Source organism: Arachis ipaensis, chromosome B9 (assembly GCF_059453495.1).
Source record: "Arachis ipaensis isolate K30076 ecotype BB chromosome B9, ASM5945349v1, whole genome shotgun sequence".
In the NCBI taxonomy this organism is placed as follows: Eukaryota; Viridiplantae; Streptophyta; class Magnoliopsida; order Fabales; family Fabaceae; genus Arachis; species Arachis ipaensis.
Window position 1 is genome coordinate 60,061,367 of NC_142444.1, and position 17,806 is coordinate 60,079,172.

A 17,806-nucleotide genomic window follows, 5' to 3' on the forward strand; every position below is an offset into this window, starting at 1 on the left:
TATTTTCTTAGGTTCATGATCATGTGGAGTCACAAAATAAATATAAAAATCGAAAACGGAATCAAAAATAGCAGAAGAAAAATCACACCCTGGAGGAGCATCTGTCTGGCGTTCAGCGCCAGAACAGAGCATGGTTCTGGCGCTGAACGCCCAAAATGGGCAGCTTCTGGGCGCTGAACGCCAGAACAGGAGAAATGGCACACAAATGGGCGTTGAACGCCCAAAATGGCCACCAACCTGGCGCTGAACGCCCAGAGTTGGGTACAAAGGCATTTTTACATGCCTAATGGGTGCAGGGATGTAAATCCTTGAACACCTCAGGATCTGTGGACCCCACAGGATCCACTCAGGATCTATGGACCCCACAGGATTCCCACCTACCTCCACTCACTTCTTCTCACCACTCTCTTTCACACAACCCCATAAACACTCTTCCCTAAAAACCCTTCACCAATCACCTCAATCTCTCTTCCCCATCACCTCTTCACCACTCACATCCATCCACTCTTCCCCATAAACCTACCTCATAAACTCCACCTACCTTCAAAATTCAAAAACAATTTCCCACCCAAACCCACCCATATGGCCGAACCTTAACCCCCCTCCCTTCCCTATATAAAGCCCTCCATTCTTCTTCAAACTCACACAACACAACCCCTCTATACCCTTCTTGGCCGAACCACATCACCCTCTCCCTCTCCTCCATTTATTCTTCTTCTTCATCTATTCTTTTGTTTATTGCTCGAGGGCGAGCAATATTCTAAGTTTGGTGTGGTAAAAGCATAGCTTTTTTGTTTTTCCATTACCATTGATGGCACCCAAGACCAGAGAATCCTCTAGAAGAGGGAAAGGGAAGACAAAAGCTTCCACATCCGAGTCATGGGAGATGGAAAGATTCATCTCCAAAGCCCATCAAGACCACTTCTATGATGTTGTGGCCAAGAAGAAGGTGATCCCTGAGGTCCCTTTTAAACTCAAAAGAAATGAGTATCCGGAGATCCGACATGAAATTCAAAGAAGAGGTTGGGAAGTCTTAACAAATCCCATCCAACAAGTCGGCATCCTAATGGTTCAAGAGTTCTATGCCAATGCATGGATCACCAAGAACCATGATCAAAGTAAGAACCCGGATCCAAAGAACTATGTTACAATGGTTCGGGGGAAATACTTAGATTTTAGTCCGGAAAATGTGAGGTTGGCGTTCAACTTGCCATACATGGAAGAGAACGCACGCCCCTACACAAGAAGAGTCAACTTTGATCAAAGGTTGGACCTAGTCCTTATGGACATATGTGTAGAAGGAGCTCAATGGAAGGTTGACTCCAAAGGCAAGCCGGTTCAACTAAGAAGATTGGACCTCAAGCCTGTAGCTAGAGGATGGTTGGAGTTTATTCAATGCTCAATCATTCCCACTAGCAACCGGTCTGAAGTTACTATAGACCGGGCCATCATAATCCATAGCATCATGATTGGAGAAGAGGTGGAAGTTCATGAGATTATACCTCAAGAACTCTACAAGGTGGCTGACAAGTCTTCCACTATGGCAAGGTTAGCCTTTCCTCACCTCATCTGCCACCTATGCAATTCGGCTGGGATTGACATAGAGGGAGATATCCTCATCAAGGAGGACAAGCCCATCACTAAGAAAAAGATGGAGCAAGCAAGAGAGCCCACTCATGGAGCTCAAGAGGCGTATGAAGCTCATCACCATGAGATCCCGGAGATGCCTCAAATGCACTTTCCTCCACAAAACTATTGGGAGCAAATCAACACCTCCCTAGGAGAATTGAGTTCCAATATGGGACAACTAAGGGTGGAACATCAAGAGCACTCCATCATGCTTCATGAAATTAGAGAAGATCAAAAAGCAATGAGGGAGGAGCAACAAAGACAAGGAAGACACATAGAAGAGCTCAAGGACATCATTGGTGCCTCAAGAAGGAAACGCCACCATTACTAAGGTGGATTCATTCCTTGTTCTTGCTTTCTCTGTTTTTCATTTTCTATGTTATGTGCTTATCTATGTTTGTGTCTTCATTACATGATCATTAGTAGTAGTAACTATGTCTTAAAGTTATGAATGTCCTATGAATCCATCACCTCTCTTAAATAAAAACTGTTTTAATTCAAAAGAACAAGAAGTACATGAGTTTCGAATTTATCCTTGAACTTAGCTTAATTATATTGATGTGGTGACAATGCTTCTTGTTTTCTGAATGAATGCTTGAACAGTGCATATGTCTTTTGAAGTTGTTGTTTAAGAATGTTAAATATGTTGGCTCTTGAAAGAATGATGACTAGGAGACATGTTATTTGATAATCTGAAAAATCATAAAAATGATTCTTGAAGCAAGAAAAAGCAACAAAGAACAAAGCTTGCAGAAAAAAAATATTCAAAAAAAAAAAAAAGAAGAAAAAAAATAGAAAAGAAAAAGAAAAAGCAAGCAGAAAAAGCCAAAAGCTCTTAAAACCAAGAGGCAAGAGCAAAAAGCCAATAACCCTTAAAACCAAAAGGCAAGGGCAAATAAAAAGGATTCCAAGGCTTTAAGCATCAGTGGATAGGAGGGCCTAAAGGAATAAAATCCTGGTCTAAGCGGCTAAACCGAGCTGTCCCTAACCATGTGCTTGTGGCGTGTAGGTGTCAAGTGAAAACTTGAGACTGAGCGGTTAAAGTCAAGGTCCAAAGCAAAAAAAGAGTGTGCTTAAGAACCCTGGACACCTCTAATTGGGGACTTTAGCAAAGCTGAGTCACAATCTGAAAAGGTTCACCCAATTATGTGTCTGTGGCATTTATGTATCCGGTGGTAATACTGGAAAACAAAGTGCTTAGGGCCACGGCCAAGACTCATAAAGAAGCTGTGTTCAAGAATCATCATACTGAACTAGGAGAATCAATAACACTATCTGAACTCTGAGTTCCTATAGATGCCAATCATTCTGAACCTCAATGGATAAAGTGAGATGCCAAAACTATTCAAGAGGCAAAAAGCTATAAGTCCCGCTCATATGATTGCAGCTATGTTTCATTGATGGTTTGGAATTTATAATATATTCTCTTCTTTTTATCCTATTTGATTTTTAGTTGCTTGGGGACAAGCAACAATTTAAGTTTGGTGTTGTGATGAGCGGATAATTTATACGCTTTTTGGCATTATTTTTAGTATGTTTTTAGTAGGATCTGGTTACTTTTAGGGATGTTTTCATTAGTTTTTATGTTAAATTCACATTTATGAACTTTACTATGAGTTTGTGTGTTTTTCTGTGATTTCAGGTATTTTCTGGCTGAAATTGAGGGACTTGAGCAAAAATCAGATTCAGAGGTTGAAAAAGGACTGCTGATGCTGTTGGATTCTGACCTCCCTGCACTCAAAGTGGATTTTCTGGAGCTACAAAACTCGAAATGGCGCGCTTCCAATTGCGTTGGAAATTAGACATCCAGGGCTTTCCAGAAATATATAATAGTCCATACTTTGGCCAAGAATAGATGACGTAAACTGGCGTTCAACGCCAGCTCTCTGCCCAAATCTGGCGTCCAGCGCCAGAAAAGGAGCCAAAACCAGAGTTGAACGCCCAAACTGGCACAAAAACTGACGTTCAACTCCAAGAAGGACCTCTACACGTGCAACACTCAAGCTCAGCCCAAACACATACCAAGTGGGCCCAGGAAGTGGATTTATGCATCAATTACTTACTCATGTAAACCCTAGTAGCTAGTTTATTATAAATAGGACCTTTTACTATTGTATTAGGTATCTTTTGATCATCTTTGGATTACCTTATGATCCTTTGATCACGTTTTAGGGGCTGGCCATCTCGGCCATGCCTGGACCTTCACTTATGTATTTTCAACAGTAGAGTTTCTACACTCCATAGATTAAGGTGTGGAGCTCTGCTGTTCCTCAAAGATTAATGCAAAGTACTACTGTTTTCTATTCAACTCATCTTATTTTGCTTCTAAGACATCCATTCGCACCCAAGAACGTGATGAAGGTGATGATTATGTGTGACGCTCATCATCCTTCTCCATTATGAACGCGTGCCTGACAAACACTTCCGTTCTACATGAAGTAAGCTAGAATGAATATCTCTTAGATCTCCTAACCAGAATCTTCGTGGCGTAAGCTAGAATGATGGCGGCATTCAAGAGAATCCGAAAAGTCTAAACCTTGTCTGTGGTATTCCAAGTAGGATTCAATGATTGAATGACTGTGACGAGCTCCTAACACGCGATTGCAGGGCGTTAGTGACAGACGCAAAAGGATAGTAAATCCTATTCCAGCATGATCGAGAACCGACAGATGAATAGCCGTGCCGTGACAGGGTGCATGAGCATATTATTCACTGAGAGGATAAGATGAAGCCATTGGCAAGGGTGATGCCTCCAGACGATTAGCTGTGCCGTGACAGGGCATTTGATCATTTTCCCGAGAGATGACCGAAAGTAGCCATTGACAGTGGTGATATATCACATAAAGCCAGCCATGGAAAGGAGTAAGACTGACTGGATGAAGATAGCAGGAAAGCAGAGGTTCAGAGGAACGAAAGCATCTCCATTCGCTTATCTGAAATTCCTACCAATGAATTACATAAGTATCTCTATCCCTATTTTATTATATAATATTCAAAAACACCATTATCACTTTATATCCGCCTGACTGAGATTTGCAAGGTGACCATAGCTTGCTCCATACCAACAATCTCCGTGGGATTCGACCCTTACTCAGGTAAGGTATTACTTGGACGACCCAGTGCACTTGCTGGTTAGTTGTATCGAAGTTGTGACAAATTATGAATGTGTAATCACGATTATGCGTACCAAGTTGCTCACGTGCCAGGAATAGTTTGAGCCTGGACATCACAATTTCGTGCACCAAGAGCCTCCTTCAAAGACGTTTAAAATTGATGTTGAGGAGGGTGTACAACCTCCAAGGCATATCATGGTTGAAAACTTTGAAGGAGATGTCAAGAGATAGATTCAATCATTGATGAAGTCTTATCTATATTTGAATCCTCTCCCGTTGGACTAGACATGGAGATTAAAGAAGAAGAAGTACAACCTCCCATACCCTTGGTAAACAATGAAGAAGAGATTGAATTGGAAGAAAGCCACCAAGAGGAAGAGATTGATATTGAAGAAGTTTGCAAAGAGGTGGAATTTGTCAAAAAGCACAAGGGAGTGGAGCTTGAAATCACTTTGCCAAAGTTATTGGAGACCCCTCCCCCTAAGTTGCCATCATCTTTCACAACATTCAAGTGGGTAAAATTCATATCCCTTAGCTTTCTAATTCCACTTGAATATGGGCTATTGGAGACGGATGGTCAACTTAGAGCTCTTTGTGGCATTAAGAGTAAGAGGAAAATGGTCAGTGGTAAGAATTGTCCTGCAAGGTTCATTATGGTTGGAAGCTTTAAGTTTAAATGCAAAGGTTGGTGTAAAGCTCAATTGAATGGGTCTAGGAAGCTGTTTGGTAGCTGCAGTGAGAATTCAAATTACTTATCACCCGACTGGAAAAATACAGATCCCGATAAAAATGGGTGTAAAAGCAAGATTGACGAAGAGCTTCTTCAAGAAGTGGTTAATATGGGATTTGACAGATATCAATTGGTTGAATCTTTATGCAACAGGATCCAAAATGAGGTCTGTGCCCTTCATTCTCTCCTTTCGTGTCTTCTTGATTATCTCTTATTACTATCTATATATTTCTGGGTACTGTGGCAAACTACTTGTTATTGGATAACTGGTTCCATGTTTCTAGTGGTTATCTTGGAGCTGAGTTTCAAGAGACTATGGTTGACTCTTTACCTTAGATAGTTGACTCTTTTAAGTCTTAATGGATCTAATAATATCTCTTTCTCTGCTCAATATCTCCCACTTATTTATTTTTTGTGAACATTAAATTCTCAGTCCTGGTTTTTGTGAATCTACTTCCAGTTTTAAATGGCACTTTCAAACATGTGCTACTGACCTACTGTACCAATTTCAATATGATAATGCCTGAATTCAAAATGAAAAGAAAGAAAATGGAAAATAAGTACTTTAGTAGCACAAAGAGTCAACTTTAAAAGTTTGACACATTATAATTTAATCTTATATTGATGGGTAAATTACTTTAATTAGTAAGAATATTTGATCCACAAATGTTCGTGTTTTGGGTGCTGGAATCAGACTATTTCGTGAACAGTATTATATGACAAGAAGACTGAAACTAATTTGCTTCAATGGCCAGTGGAAGAAATAGAGAGCTTGAGACTTAGCAGTGATGAATTTAAGGAATTATTGGTTAAACCTAGCACATAGTGCCATTACACATTGGCCCTGCAACATAGGTTTGTCCATAATTATTGGTTGCATTGTTACAACTTGTATCTCACAGTAATCATGGTTTTACTTTACATTTTCCAGATTTTTATTTATTTATTTTTTTTGTTGTTTAGTTGGACATATTTGCTGAATTTGAAATAGAATTGTTGGGATCAGAAGTGATTGTGAATAAGGAGGACTCTAAATTTTGAAGGGTGTGGAGTTGGTGCGGTTGAGAGAAGGGCTTTTGGACCATTTGGCATTTTGGCTATTGCAAATGACCAACTTTCTGAACTAACACCAATTTATTTCTGTCTTTCAAATTATGGAAATGGAACCTCAACTACTACAACTATTACTACTTCTACTTCTACTTCCTTCTGTGTTGATGAAACTAGGTACTATTAACTAATGAATCATCATCATTCATATTTGTTTCTTCCTTTATTAGGAGAAAGTGACAAAATATATATGAGTTGTTGGATAATAATGCAGGTCATTAAAGGCACCTGATGTATCAAAGCTAGTTTTCGGAAGCAAATTGCATGTTCTAAGTGATGAAAAACTATCATTGAAGGTATTAGTAAGTAGTGTCAATTAACCTATTTGGTCTCACGTGACTTGATTCACGAGATAATATTTAAATTGGATTATCAAAAATCACACATAAGTCGATATGATTCATTAAATTGATTAAAGATTCAATACTTTCAATTTAGTTCTTGAAAGATATCACTATGAGTCAAGTTGGTAAGTTAACTTCACTACTATGTCACTAATGATCGATGACATATGGAGACACCTGCACTCTTTTCTTTGAAGGCATGTTAAGCATATTATCTAATTCACTTGTGGCAATGACTTCTCAGCTTTCCGAGGCAAAAAAACGAGAGCGAGCCTTTACGAATAGAGGATGCCAGAATCAGTTGCGCTCAATGGGAGAAGCCAAGAATTTGCTTCAATATATGTTCAATTCAGTCGCAGATGTTAGGTGCTCTATTTGACATCAATTTGTTTTTTTCCCTTCTATCTGAAGATTAATAACTTTTATTAGAAGATACTTATATAGGATATAATATTTTGGTTTTTTATAGTTTATTAGTAGTAAATTCTAAGTGATCTAATGTATATTTTGATATGGGTATGCTTAATTTAGTGTGAGATGTATGAATACTCATTTATGATCATCCAAATATTTTTAGTTCATTATAAATATATTTTGTTAAAGGATAATTTTTATTATTTAAAGAATATTGTATGTATGGTATTATTATGTGTTTATTTTTATTTTATAATTTTTGACTAATTTAATTAAAAAAATAGGATGATATATATAATCATATTACTAAATATTAGGTTTTAGAAAAAAGATGATTAGAATATATATATAGAAAATAAAAACAAAACAATGAGGGGCCTAAGGCTACACTTATGTAGAGTAGCTATAGTATACCAAAAAAAAAATGAGGGACCTAAGGCTACACTTATAAAAAGTAGCCATGGTATACAATGTGGCTACGCTTTACAAGTGATGCAGTAGCGTTGAAAAGCGTAGCCTATTCTGGTAAAAATGGAAGCTGAAAAGCGTAGCCTTTGCTCCTGGACAGCATCACTTGAAAAGCGCACCCTATTCCCAAACGCCAAAAGCGTAGCCCTTAGTGCAAAAAAGCATAGCCTTTGAGAATAGACAACGGCCGAATAGGAATCACCCCAGAAAGCCTAGCCGTAGCCCAGAACGCGTAGCCGTAGCCTAAGGCATCATTTTTTTTCACTTTTAGCTATACTTTTCAAGTGTACCTAAATGGGTGTTTTTCTTGTAGTGACTAGAGCACCCAGGTATAACTCATACTCTAATTCTACAAAAAAAACCTGCTTAATACCCTTGCTAACTTAAGCATTGGAGTCTCTTGCAGGTACCACCACCCTCCGGTGATGAAGGGACATCATCACCACTAACCTCAACAAGTCGGACACGGCGGTTCTGACCACCATCAGCAAGTCGGATACAACAGCTCCGACCAGTACAAAAGATCTCGTCCGAGATCGACCTACAGTTTCAGGTAACCCTCGGAATATTGGCGCCGTTGCGGGGGAACCTAAAAGTCATCCCATCATCATGTCAGACAACCTTGACAACGACCACAATTCTGATTTAGAGAACAGAGCGCCGCATAAGAACGCGGACATCACACCAAACAATACTTCTCAGCCAAACAAAGACAAGAATTCGCCAAGCACAGGAATCATGGAGGCGCTTCAAGCTCAGCAAGATCGTCTCAAACAGCTCAAAAAAGAGGCCGAGCATCAACGGGAAGCCGAGAGGGACCTACGAAGGGAAACTAGGCGACGCCGAGAGTTAGAGGACAAGCTCCTAAAGCTTGAAGCCGATCTCAAAACCAAGACTACCCGATCCAGTCATGAAGATAGCCCCCACAAGGATCAAGACCCATTCACCAAAGAGATCATGAAAGCCAAAGTCCCAAAGGACTTCAAAGCTCCCGACATAACCCCGTACGATAGCACATCAGATCCAAGCCATCATCTCAGTAATTTTAGAAGCAGAATGTATCTCACCGATGCCTCAGATGCTATTCGATGCAAAGCCTTCCCGACAACACTAACAAAGACAGTAATTAAGTGGTTCGACACTTTGCCCCCCAGATGCATCACAAGTTTCGACAACCTGGCCAAGAAATTTCTTGCCTGATTTTCCATCCAGAAGGACAAAGCCAAACACGCCCCAAGCCTATTAGGAATCAAGCAAGGAGATTGGGAGAGTCTACGTAGCTACATGGAGAGGTTCAACAAAGCATGCCTGGATATACAAAGCCTACCCACGGAAGCAGCCATTATGGGTCTCATCAATGGCCTGCGAGAAGGACCTTTTAGTCACTCTATATCAAAAAAACATCCAATATCTCTGAATGAAGTGCAGGAACGAGCTGATAAGTACATCAACATGGAGGAAAACTCCCAGCTTTTCAAAGAAAAAAGAAGATCAATACGGCGAGAAGCCTAAAAAATACAACAACTATACCCCTCACCAGGTGTCTCTTGTGGATGTTTACCGAGAAGTATGCCATACTGAAAGGATACCACCACCTCGCCCACTCAAAAGCAAGAAAGGAGGAGGAAATCGGACAGAATACTGTGAATATCACCGAATCTACGGACATCCTACCAATGAGTGCTTCGACTTGAAAAATGTTATTGAGAAATTGGTAAGAGAAGGACGAATAGATCGGTATTTAGCCAACAAATTTGATGAGCTTTGAAAAAGAAGAAGGGACGAAGAGGTCGGACGAAGAGAACGACCACCTCATACCCCAGAGAGACACGTTCACATGATAAACGGAGGATTCGTAGGAGGGGGATCTCAAAATCATCTCGCAAAAGGCGCCTCAAAGAAATATATCATGTCGAGGGAGGAAAAGGATCACCCGACCTCCCCACTATTCCTTTTACCCAAGAAGATGCGGCAGGCATCATCCTGAGACATGGCGATTCTATGGTCATCACTATCATATTGGCCAATGCAAACCTCCACCGAACATCGGTAGATCAAGGAAGTTCGGCAGATATCTTGTTTAAACCCGCCTTTGATAAACTCGTCCTACAGGAGAAAGAACTTAGAGCATATCCAAACAGCTTGTTTGGACTAGGAGACACTTGATAAACCCATATTTCATGAGTTCTTTTGTGCTTAATTAGAGTGATTTATTCAACTCTTCACCTACTTATTCACATTAATTGCATGGTTTTACTTTCCCTTCCTTATTATGTCATATTGTGAAAAACATGTTTCCTAAGCTTTAAAAAAATTAATTATTTTAATTACCTTTATTTCCATTCGATGCCGTGATTAGTGTGTTGAGTAGCTTCAGGTTTTCTAAGGCTGAATGGCTTAAAGGATGAAAAAAGGAAACATACAAAAATGGAAGGAGAAGGCAAAACAGAGCTTTAAGGAAACTGGTATCCACGCGATCGCATGGACGACGCGATCGCGTGCCAGAAGCAAAGAAGCAGCGACGCGGCCGCATGACTGACGCGACCGTGCGCCTTGAGTAGAACACCCTCGACGCGGACGCGTGACTGACGCGACCGCGTGGAAAGGAAAAGCTCCAGATGACGCGACCGCGTGACCCACGCGGACGCGTGACAGAGGCCACGTATCAGAATTTACAGAATACGCCCCCAGCAATTTCTGAAGCCCTTTTTGGCCCAGATTAGAGGTTATAAAGTGAAGGAATGCATCCATTCAAAAAAGGGAGCTCACCAATTTCTAGTTTTCATGATTTAGATTTAGTTTAGAGAGAGATTCTCTCTCTCTCTCTTAGGATTTAGGACTTCTTCTTGTTTTGGGAGTAACTCTGGATCCAGGTTTTAATGTTCTTTTATTTCAATTTTACTTTTATTTATTTGATTCCAATATTTGAATTGATTATTATAATTTAAATTATGAATTATTCCATATTACAGATCTCTATTTGAATTAATGATATTTAAGGTATTTTTCAGTTTATGATTGTTCTCTTTGATTTAAGTTGCCATTGCTTCCCATCTAAGGACACTTTTATTATTTCAGCAATTTACTTTTTCCCCTTTTGGTCTTGGTTAAGAAATCAGTGACTCAACATTATCGAACTCAGCATAATTGATAATCGTTATCTTGCTAATTGATCTGAACTTCAATAATCCCAACTTTTTCCTAGGAAATAAATAGGATTCAAAGGTCAAACTAATTAGTCCCTTGACTTACCTTTGCTTCATAGGTTAACTAAGTGGAATTAAGATACAACTTTCATTATTGTTGAGAGGGATAACTAAGTTGGACTTCTAATTTCCCTTATCTTGCCAAAAGTTGTTTTACAGTTATTATTTATTTTTAATTGCCATTTAATTCACTCGTCATTTAAATTACTTGATTCTCACCTTCTAAACCCCGATTACAACCTTTATAACCAATAATAAGAACATACTTCCTCGCAGTTCCTTGAGAAGACGACCCGAGGTTTGAATACTCGGTTAACAATTTTTAAGGGGTTTGTTACTTGTGACACCCAAAACGTTTGTACGAAAGGGATTTTTGTCGGTTTAGAGACTATATCTACAATGCGACTATTTTTATGACATTTTTTACTGGCAGAAATCACGATCGTCAACACTCAAATCCAACCGCTTGGATACATCTCACTACACACAACCTTTGGAAAAGGAACCCGATCAAGGACACTCAACATAGACTACATTGTAGTCGACGTAAGCTCAGCCTACAACGCCCTGATCGGTCGGGAAACATTGAATCAGCTCGCAGCAGTAGTTTCAACTCCACATCTATGCATGAAATTCCCAACTCCAGAAGGGATTGCTACGATAAAAAGAGATCAGAAAATAGTGCGACGTTGTTACAATGAAAGTCTGAACCTCAGAGGCAAAGGGGAAGAAATCCACACCATCGAACTCGGGGGAGTTTGAGGTCGGGAAGAACTTCGCCCACAACCTGAGGGCGAAATCGAAGAAGTCCAGATCGAAGACACCCCGGACAAAACAACAAATATTAGGACAACCATACGGAGTGCGAGCAGGGTTTCCAGGATTTCAAATGATTTCTGGGACAACCACCTATTCTAACTCGACCACGGGAAGGAGAACCACTCTTATTATACCTCGCAGTAGGAAATTGGGTGATAGCCTCAACACTAGTCAGAGAAGACGGGAATGGGCAGCAACCCATCTTCTTCGTCAGTAAAGCTCTACAAGGGGCAGAACTGAACTATCAAAAGATTGAAAAGTTCACATACACCCTCATTCTAACTTCCCGACGACTTCGCCCCTACTTTCAAGCTCACACCATCAAAGTTCAGACTAATCAGCCCATGAAAGGCATTCTCCAGAAGATAGACTTAGCGGGAAGAATTCTACAATGGGCAGTCGAGCTATCTGAGTTTGATCTTTAATACGAAACTTGAACGGCCATCAAGTCCTAATATTTGGCCGACTTCATTGCTGAGTACACTGACACTCCGGGAAGAACCACTCATATTATACCTCGCAGTAGGAAATCAGGTGATAGCCTCAACACTAGTCAGAGAAGACAGGAATGGGCAACAACCCATCTTCTTCATCAGCAAAGCTCTACAAGGGGCAGAACTGAACTATCAAAAGATAGAGAAGTTCACCTACGCCCTCATACTAACTTTCCGACGACTTCGCCCCTACTTTCAAGCTCACACCATCAAGGTTCGGACTAATCAGCCCATGAAAGGCATTCTCCAGAAGATAGACTTAGTGGGAAGAATTCTATAATGGGCAGTCGAGCTATCTGAGTTTGATCTTCAATACGAAACTTGAACGGCCATCAAGTCCCAATATTTGGCCGACTTCATTTCTGAGTACACTGACACTCCGGGAACTCCCACTGAATGGAATCTCTACGTAGACAGCTCTTCAAACAAAACCGGAAGTGGCGCAGGCGTGATAATAGAAAGCGATCAGGGAGCCCAAATCGAACTTTCCCTCAAATTCGGGTTCTATGCTTCAAACAACCAGGCTGAATATGAGGCACTACTAGCTGGTTTGAAGTTGGCTAAGGAGGTTAGAGCTCAAAAGCTTATCATCTTTAGCGACTCACAAGTAGTCACCTCACAAATAGCAGGGAGCTACCAAGTCAAGGATCCCACCATAAAAAAGTACTTGGACAAAACGAGAGAACAGCTCGAACAACTCGGGGAATATGAGGTCTGCCACATACCTCAGGAACAGAATGCTCGAGCTGATGCACTCTCAAAACTAGCCAGCACCAAACCACGGGACAACAATAGAAGCCTCATCCAAGAAATACTGCAGAACCCGTTAATCTCGGAAGAAAAAAAGGTCCTAACCATAACAGGTCTGGATCAAGGATGGATGACTCCCATAATTAACTACCTCAAAACAAAAATACTCCCTACAGATAAGAAGGAGGCGAAGAGGTTAAAACAGGAGGCACAATACTACACCATCATAAACAATACTCTATACAAGAGAGGGATTTCAACACCACTGTTAAAATGTGTGCCGAATTCTAACACAAAGGAAGTTTTAGAAGAAGTACACAGTGGCATCTGTGGCAACCATCTCGGAGCACGGGCTCTCGCCAAAAAAGTACTCCGAGCTGGATTCTATTGGCCAACTTTGGAAAAGGAAGCAACAGAGTTCGTAAAGACATGTCCACCATGTCAGAAACATGCCAATTTCCACATCGCCCCACCAGAGGAACTCATCAGCGTAACCTCACCCTGGCCATTTGCAAAATGGGAACTCGACCACCTTGGGCCCTTCCCTCAAAGATTAGGACAGGTCAAGTTCCTCATCGTAGGGGTAGACTATTTCACAAAGTGGATTTAGGCGGAGCCCCTAGCTAACGCCACTACTCAAAGAAGTCGAAAATTCCTATATAGAAACATTGTCACAAGTTTTGGGATTCCTTAATCCATTACCACAGACAATGGCACTCAATTCACAGACGCAGACTTTAGAAAATTGGTGGCTGACTTAAAAATAAAGCACCAATTCACTTTCGTAGAACACCCCCAGGCTAATGGATAGGCAGAAGCCGCCAATAAAGTCATATTAGTCGGGCTAAAATGGAGATTACAGGATGCAAAGGGAGCCTGGGCTGAAAAACTCCCACAAGTCCTATGGGCATATCGGACAACTCCACACTCCACGACGAGGGAATCACCCTTCCGACTAGCTTACGGAGTGGAGGCAATAATCCCACTAGAAGTCGAAGAAGGGTCCCCCAGAACGATCTTCTACAATGAAGAGGCCAACCCCCAACTTCAAAAGGAAGAGCTTGACTTACTTCTAGAAATACGGGAAAGAGCTCGGATTAGGGAGGAGGCGTTAAAATGTCGAATGGCCTCAAGGTACAATTAAAAGGTAGTACAGCAAAATTTTGCCAACAATGACCTCATCCTAATCCGAAATGATATCGAAACAAGTCGACCTGGAGAGGGAAAACTGGCGGCTAACTGGAAAGGACCCTACCGAGTCACAGAGGTATTGGGAAAAGGCTACTACAGGGTGTCCGAACTCGAGAGGCGAGAGCTACCAAGGTCATGGCACACCTGCAACCTAAGAAGGTATTATAGTTAGGAAGTAATAAAGGATCTTAGGCCAAAGGTGTACTCTTTTTCCTGAAAAGGTTTTTTAACGAGGCACCAAGCCAAGATCTGCAAAACTGCCTAACTTAAGGGGGTAAAATCCCACACATATATATATATATATATATATATATATATATATATTTCTCCTATATATCTACTTTCTGTTTGAATAAAACTTTTCAGATTTCTTCTACAAAGACTCTCTACAGGTCGGCAAGGTGAAAACAAATTCATCGCCCGACCACGATAATAATCGAATTCATCATTCGAATTTTGACAAAGATCGGCAAAAAGTGAAAACCAAATTCACTGCTCGATCAAATACAAAGCTAGAGGTCGGCAAGGTGAAGATTAAATTCACTGTCCGATCGTAACAAAATTGACAAAGTTATAAAAAGTAATCCATAAGATGAGGCCTGGCCAGCCCTGACTAAAAAATGGATTACTAGAAATAACTTAATATGGATCGACATAAAGAAGTCGGACCAATCGACCAAAGCGACAAAAAGTTATAAAAAAGTGATCCATAGAAAGAGGCCTGACGAGGTCTGAGAAAAAATGGATTGCTAAAAATAACTTAGGACGGACCAACATGAAGAAGTCGGACCCGACTGATCAAAGTGACAAAGTTATAAAAAGTAATCCACAGAAAGAGGCCTGGTCAGCCCTTATCAAAAGTGGATTACTAGAAATAACTAAGAAGGGAACGACATAAAGAAGTCAGACCAAGCCGATCAAAAGCGACAGAGTTAATAAAAATAAATCCATAAAAAGAAACCCAGCGAGGTCCAACTAAAACTGGATTACTTGAAACAACTCAAAGGATTCAACAAAAGAAGTCGACCGACAGAAGGCGTGCGCTAGAAGGGACACAGCTTGACCCAAAGAAAGCCACGACCTCACCAAAGTCAATTCACAAGAGTTCTATGAGAATACTAAAAAGAATAGTCGAACAAGGCTAGCCTCAAAAGGTCACTTCGACCACAACAAGAAATAAACGAACACAAAGGCAATCAAAAAAGAGGTCGGACAGCAAAAGCACTGTTCCGAGGGTTACCTGAAACTGTCGGTCGATCTCGGACGAGATCTGCTGTGGCGGCTGGAGCTGTCATGTCCGACTTGTTGGACTGCTGGTGATGCTGATCCTTTGTCACCGGAGGGTGGTGGTACCTGCAAGAGACTCTGATGCTTAAGTTAGCATGGGCTTTTATGCAGGTTTTTAGTAGAATCAGAGTATGAGTTATACTTGGGTGCTCCAGTGTATTTATAATGGTGAGGATTGACCTTCTTGGAGATAAGATAGTTATCTTATCTTAGCTTATCTTTGAGTGAAGTCATCTTATCTTCAAGGGAACCGCCCTTATCTCTATAGGCTTTGGTTGCCTTTCGATTTGGGTCGTGTTCCTCTGTTGGGCCCTTTTTGGGCTTTCCTGGTGAACAGGTCGTATAGTCCTGACCTGAAGAGGTCAGTCGGCTTGTTGTCAATCATCCTGGGTCAGACAGCTTGACCCAGGGTATGAGCAGTGCCCCTGCTCGAGTGTGGTCTTCCTTTTGAGGTCGAGTCCTTAATTTCAGGACTTCAATCCTTCTCTGGAGAAGCTGAGCTCGGGCATTTGTTGATCTCTTTTTGTAGAGCTTCCTTTTGAATGCGGAACGTTTTTCTTTTGCCTCTTTAATTTTTGGAAACAAGCGTTCCTTGCCTTGGAAACATGCGAGGGTTTTTAATGCCCAATTAACTCCTTAATGTTCCATTTCTCCCGCTTTCTTATTTCATTTTAAATTACACCAAAGCTTTCTCTTTTCTGTTTCTCTTTCTCTTGCTTGCTGTAACTTTCCCTTTTCTCTTTATTCTTCTATTTCGTTTGGCTTGCTTGAGACTTTTGTTTTCGCGTTTTCACACTCCCCTCTGTGGCGCCATTGGTGGTTGTTGGTGCTTCACTTGTTTGAAAGGTGATTCTTGGTCTCGCTTTCCGTCTTCAACCTCTTCAGCGTTCATCATCTCCTTCCTTTTGCAGGTTGGTTTTCTTTTTTCTTCATTCTTTCCGTACTTATTTTTGAAAAGTTTTGATCTTTGTTTCGTGAAAGCTTGAATCTTTTCTGCTTTTGTCATGTATCTGGTCAAATGTGTGCTCTGAGAACTCCTTTGCTGTGCATTTCCTTTTCGTGCTTTCTGCTAGTTAGGGTTTTGACTGCTGATATTATCTTCTGATTGTATATTCTCGATTTGCGCCTTTGATGATTTCCCTTTTGAAATGCTGAACTGTCTGACTTTGAGAGAAGGTTGTGCCCTTGATGATTACCTCTTTGCATGTTTAAATATTTGATATTTTCTGATAGGCTGTAAAAGGTATAAAAGGGAATTGAAATACACAATTTAAAGGCTTAGGAAGCAACTTTTCAATCATGGAATAAAATTGGTAAGGAATTGTAAAATCATGCAAATCATATGAATAAGTGAGTAAAGAGTTGATAAAAACCACTCAAATTAGCACAAGATAAACCATACAATAGTGGTTTATCAAACTCCCCACACTTAAACATTAGCATGTCCTCATGCTAAGCTCAAGGAGATAGAAAGAATGAATAGGGACAATAGGAATCATTCAATGCAACCTATGAATGAATGTTGTAACAACCCTGATTTTCGAGTACGCGAGATCTTTTCTGAAGGCACGAATTTCACTGGAAGATCAGTAAGGGAACACCTCTTCTATATCAACAAGTATCTCGATCCTCATTGTCATTCTGTTATCCTTAAGCTAGAACCTCTTCTGAGGCAAGCTCGATAACGCAATCACGAAGAACCTAGTTTTTGGATCGTATCGGTTAGGAGTTTTGGTTCTATTTTTCGTAAATAGTCTCTGTTTGACGAACCGGACTCGATTCATGAGAGAAGAGAGATAATAGTATAATATTATCATTATATTAGTATTAGAAGATGCTTGAATGATATTATAAGGTTACCTGGTCTGTTTTAGTTAAAAACAGGAAATCAGTTTAACCGGGTTTACAGTTTACTGGTGCAGCTTTGCACTAGCACTGTCTGATGACTTTAGCAATGCTAAGGCCTCATTATACATGTTTTATTCTCATAATAAATATGTTACTAGTGTCATTTATGCTAGTAGCTCAGAAAATAATTTTTAGAGATGTTTTTACAAGTGTTCCGATACATCTAGTTTTAGTAGTTATACACCTGAGATATTTTAATATTATTTTAATCCACCTCCAAGCCAACCAATCACAACTCACCCTACACCCCCAAAACCCCCAAGGCTGCCTCATTTGCTCATTGTGGCCGAAAATCATCAAGAGAAAAAGGAGAGAAAGTTCTTGGTTCATAAATCTTCAAAGC